Source organism: Tinamus guttatus, unplaced genomic scaffold (genome assembly GCF_059628265.1).
Source record: "Tinamus guttatus ecotype Peru unplaced genomic scaffold, ASM5962826v1 Tinamus_guttatus_pri_ptg000052l, whole genome shotgun sequence".
NCBI lineage: Eukaryota > Metazoa > Chordata > Aves > Tinamiformes > Tinamidae > Tinamus > Tinamus guttatus.
Window position 1 is genome coordinate 7110630 of NW_028288586.1, and position 6000 is coordinate 7116629.

The window sequence follows — 6000 nt, forward strand, 5'->3', positions numbered from 1 at the left end:
AGTATTTTAATGAGTTAAAATAGGTGCAGATAGAGTGCTCATGCAATGAAAATCTATTAGCAATCAGTGAGATTTTGAAACTAGATAAAAAAAAGGAATATTTTTTAAAAAAACACTTTTATTTGGTGGTACTTTTAGGGTATATTGTTTGTACTCTCTGCACATACATGAATGGCCACATCCCAGGGGAACATCTGTCCTGAGAAAATTATCAGGACAAAAAAAAAAAAAAAAGGTGTTTTAATTTTCTAGAGTTGAACATTTCAAGATTTTTAATTTGTCTTTTACCAGCTATACTACCAGGCTGCATATGAAAGTCAGGTATGCTTAATTCCAAAAAAAGTCAGTGTAATTTTGTCTCTGACTTCTAGCTTTCCCATCGTTCAGTTTCTCTAACTCTCTGCATATTAACAGGATCTATCAATATTACATTGAATATGTTAATTATAGGATGTTTTAGTTGATTATTTTTACTGAAACACCTGCAACCTATGTCATTTAACTTAGGGTTTTACCCTGCTCATTAACTTCGTATTAGATTACATCTTCTACAAAGTAAGTAGTAAACACAAGTCCTTAATGGGTAATATGGAAGCAAACAAACAGTAATTTCTGTAGTGAAGATGGCCCTATACTGAAGACTTTGCTTTGAAATTTGCTAGAAATACAGACCTCAAAAGCCTAAGAACAGTCATTCTGTCTTCACTTACTTTTGTCCTTCTCTTATGAGCCATAAAACCAGAGGAGCTCAGAGGGTCAGATGAATAACTTGGCACTGGTCTTTCATCCTTCAAAACAGCAGCAGCTGGATAGAAAGGAAGAGGATAAAGAAGCAGGACCACAAAATCTCAACTGCTTCACCCATACCAGGGGATACTTACACTGTTGCAAATCCTAAATAGGTGTCTGCAATCAAGCTGGTTTTACAAGTCTTTCAACAGTTAGAATTGAGAGAGTAGATCTGCACTTTGTAAAGGTCATATAGAATCAGGTTTAGGTTCTGTAGTTCATCATTTACTTTGGAGCAGGATTACCATTTCAAATTTTAAACAACTGGTCTCAAGAATGAGACATTTCTTTGTCATGTTGAGATAAACATCAGTAAATTACTGTTCTTTATTAGTTCTGCTTTTCATTTGCCTCAAATAAGATGTAAAATAAAGTGTTTTTTAATAGAATCAACAGGTTTCATTCATCCTCAGTCAAACAGCAGAATATTAGCCACAGGGTTTAGAAAGTTTTTTTTCTTAAATCCCTATTATTATAGTCCTAATGACTATCACTGTTGCTACAGAACATATAAAACTGGTGATGAAGACATCAGCCTGCCAACACAAGGCAGTGGGGTTGACAAAGAAAAACTACCACCCCTGAGATAGCAGTAAATATTTATTCTGAGTGCCAATCTGCATGCTGAGCACCTCCAGTTCCTTTCGGACTCCTGTCCTTCTAGTTGATGCGCTGCAAATCGAAGGAGAGAATATGCGGGACAGAATGCACCTGGTCCAATAATTCAAGGGAAATGGCCCGAATTCTTCAACAAGTCATAACTGCAAATTCTTCAACAAGTCATAACCACACTACGTTGGCACCATGTGCAGCCACCTGACAAAAATCAGCTGCAACAAGAGCCCATGTATGAAAAGGGAGGAGGAAATGGGACCTTGGCAGCCCCAGACTGAAGGATTATTCTTGCCTTGCGCATTCAGCAGTGGTACATGAGCCGGGCTACACCAAACATAAAATGTGTATTGGTCTGAGGAAAAAAAAATTTTTTTAAAAGAGTAGTTTTAAGGATTAGCTGGTTCTTAGATTGTCAGAGCAGAGAATGAAAGCAAGGGCAGAAATTATTGATGAAAATATTGTTTATCTGCATTCATCAAAGAAAATATTGCAGATCACATTATCTGGTATTTGTGAATTGTTTATTGCACACAGGCCACGCTGATTGAAGTAATTACCCACAGTAATTAGACCTATCTCTGAATCTGAATTTTAATTTTAGAATAATGTGCCACTTTTTTTTTTTTATTGGCATGGCCCTTCTAGTTGTAAACAACTAGCTGAAGCACTTCCTTTTAGTACTGTGGGCAGTGATTTATGACCCAAGGACAGATTATTTTATTTTAGCTCTAGCTCTAGACGTGCAAGATAATTATGAGCATTACAGGAGCACAAGTTTACCATTCATTGCCTCTTTGACAGCGTGCCCCAAAGGCAGGGGACATAGTGTCTTTCATCAAGTCTTTTCATCCATTCACTATGTCCCACTAACTTACTTTCTCTCAGTGCCCGATCCCCATCTAGTGGTGTGCAGGTGTGCGTCTGTTCCTGCCTGCATGCTACAGTTTTATGCCATACTTTTGTGCGGAGATGATGGTAAATAAGTCATCATCTTTTCCTGATGTACTGAAGTTTCAGTGCCTGACTCTTGCTTGCGGGAAAGGTTTTGCATAGTAATGAGGAAATAAAAGATTTGAAGAGAGGAAAGTGAGACAGACTGGTGCTCAGAAAAGGAGCAAAGAAAGATTTAAAAAATATGCTTGAATATTGTCATTTCTTGTTCAAATGCAAATGCGGCTTCCTGCCTCTTGGCTCCTGAAAGGGCCAAAACAGGGAGATGATGGAGTCAGCCTGAGCCAAATGCGAAGGGTAGATGTGGCCCTATTTAGCTCATGAAGTCTTTCAGTGCAGGCTCTGCTTTTCAGTTAAGCCTAGTAAATATTTTATTGTAGCATTAATTAAAGAAGCTATGGTGTCCTTGATATGCATCTCTGTACAGATAGGAGCTATTCTTCTCTGTACTTTGATTAATATGATGATACAATCCCTGGGATTTGCTGAAACAAATTATGTTTGTAAGAAAACAACAAATTACATTTGTTGTGAGTTAAGGAGGGAGAGACCAATTGGTTTTCCTGCTGTCCCTGCTCTTTCACAAGCGTTCACCCATTGCATATATGTTTATTTGAAAACTTCTTAGCCTGAAATGTGGTCCTTTTGTTTCCAGTGAGAACTAGAAAATGTGTTGGTCGTGTCAAATAATTTTGACTTACCGAAGCGTGTTTATATGAATGAAACTCAGTTCCTGCTTACGTCAAGTATAATGGAAAGGCAAGGATATGGCAGGAAACATGCCATAGGGAGCAGCAAGTTCTCTTTTAAATTTCAGACAGATGAGTACTATGGGATATAAATGCACTTCCTAACAGAAAAACAAGGACACTAACCAATGACTATTGAGCTTAACTTGACATTTCTCACTGCCATCAACTTCAAGATGAAATTTATCCTTTAACCTGATAGAGCCAAATGTGTTTTTTAAGGTTCCTTTTGACATTTGTAGCTGCCGCTTTGCTAAACCTGAGATCCCAGGTTATTTGTGCATTCGTAGGATGAGGTAAAAATCCATTCGGGCAAGATTTCCCAGGGAATAAATGATCCAGTGATCCAGCTGTATGTACCTCATCTCTAATCTGACTGGGTATAATGAGAAAAGTGAATATATGTTTAGATTTGCCTGTAACCGTGTTTGTATGCTTGTTTAACTGATTTATGATATACTTAGAGTTTGCAGATTTAACATTGTCTTTTCTGATATTGTCTCAAAACCTTAATTCTTTGAAGAAAACAAAGGTATCAGGTTATCTCCATTTCATGACAGAGGAAAAAAACATAAAAAATTACATTTAATAATTCCATTAAAGGAAATTGTAAAATACAACTCAATACAAAATTAGTATTTATGTTAAAATCTTGAAGTTCAGGGATCTTTTCAATCTCATGGCTTTCAGGTGCAACTTCAGGAGAGCACATATGTCTATGATAATACTTTGCGTAAGATGTGGTCTGTGGGGTCCTCAGACTCATTTTTTTCCAAAATGCAAAAATCAATTACATAAGGGTATTTGTACATCACTGCGTGCAGACACTCACCTCTTCTTTCAGCCTGTGTTCTGTCGACTGTCAGATCACATAGAGATAAAACAGCGTCCAGGTAGCATTCATTATTTTTGCTAGACTGCTTACTGACCTGTTTTGTTAAAACTACAACAGGGGTGTCACAGGCTTACGCAAAAGCGCACAAGTGTAGCTGTTAAAGTGAAAACACCATTTATGCCTCTGCAATGTAACAGTGCCAAAAATCTGTCCTTAGAGAAAGCCCCAAAAAGCTTCTTCATTTAAAAGCCTTTTACACTTCATTCTTGCAAATGTGATTTCTAAGCATTTCTTAATCTCATTAAGTAATAAACTAAAGTATAACTCTTGCTGGCTACATAAAACATTGCCATCAAATTTACAAATGAACTTGGGCAACGTTATTGTTACAATTTAAATTTGCATTTCATTTTCAACAATAAACTACTCTAGTAAACAATAAAGCTTAAAACTTAAAAACTACAAGGCCTTCTATGGAGTTTGAAGTCTGTTAGTGGTCTTTCACCCTCTCTCTCAAGGCTTCCTCCTGAAAAATGCCCATCTTTTTCAAATCTATGAGTGCCCTGAAATTCTGGAAACTCTACCATACAAATCTCTCTACACATTTTTGAATGATAACTTCGAGTTCTTTCAACTTGGAACATCAGACAAAAGACTCAAAAGAAAAAATAGAAATTGATACAGAATACTGCCATTTTTTCTATGAATCACACAAAAAAAATCCCCTTTGTTTAACAATATTAACAATGTTAAGTTGCAAAAAAAAATACTTCTATATTAACTTGCAACTCTGCTGCAGCTATATGACCTGATATATCCCTCATTGAGGACTTTTCATCTGTTCACCCTTCATCTGTTCCTGAAACATTTGGTAATGTTTCACAGGGCTCCAGTGGTTACTAGCACTTATTTTAACACCACTGGACTAGCCTGGTGCTGTGGGACACAGCTTTTTTCTCTGTATGCTACATACTTCCCATTAACAGGAGTTATGTTTGGTCTGAAGGGAGGATATAACCTTGGGTCGCCACATTTCTGTTTGCTTTCAATCATATTTACAGCCACATGTAGAAATAGTGGGTGAGTGCATATGACAAAGATGCATCAGGAGGCCCTGTTGAGGAAGAGTCAACACACTAGTTCCTGAAGGATTTATGAAGGATTTATGTCTCAGTGGTCTCATTCTTTTCAATGAATGGGTTGTCCACAGAGAGCTTAAATTCCCTACTCAGTGCAAAGAAGTATATGCTTAAATTACTTGGATAACTTCTCCCCCTGCTCTTTTGGGAGGTGTCTCTCTCTCTACACTGGCTCTGTCCACGAAACCTGTAGTCCAGGGACCCAAGCTGGCCATATGACACAGGAAGGTTAGTAAAATGATCATAAAATAATTTTTTAAAAAGCAAACAAGTCCACAGTCAGTGTTTCCAGGCATGCCAAGAAAAATGCAGGAAGAAATTAAAGTAATTCATGATTACTCAAAGCTGAGCCACATTTTATTTAGTTGTAAATGAAGACTGGTGAGCAGCACTGGATCAGATGCTCACTGGATCTATTTTAAGTGATAAGAGAAAAGGAATTTAAGTTCCTGGCTAAGGGAATTCAGTTCTTTTAGAAAGACTTGATCGTGACTCTCCCCCCTTTTACATCTTAGCACCAGTTATCCATAGTTTCGGTGGTGATCCAAAGGTTGACCCAGAAGGAAAGCTAAAATGCTGTTTGATGGCCTTGAGATCTGATGATTTCCTTTTTACTTCGAGTAAAAACAGTGTTAAGAGAACTAAAAGTGAAGTGTTTAGAGCTGCTGTTTTTGTACAGAAAATGAGATAAAGCTAATACGTTGAGCTGAAAGATGGAAAAGGGTGCTCTGTGGTATGAATGTAAAAACTAATAGACACATAATAAAAGCATGACAATCAACAGTAGAGAAAGGCAGAGATTACAGCAGTGTGATCAAGTGGTGACTCTTTTGAAAACACTCAAAATCTAGCAATCAAAATCCCTTTGCAGGAGCATCAGAGTTCTCCTGGTTATTCTAATTCAACTTCAGCTGACACCACA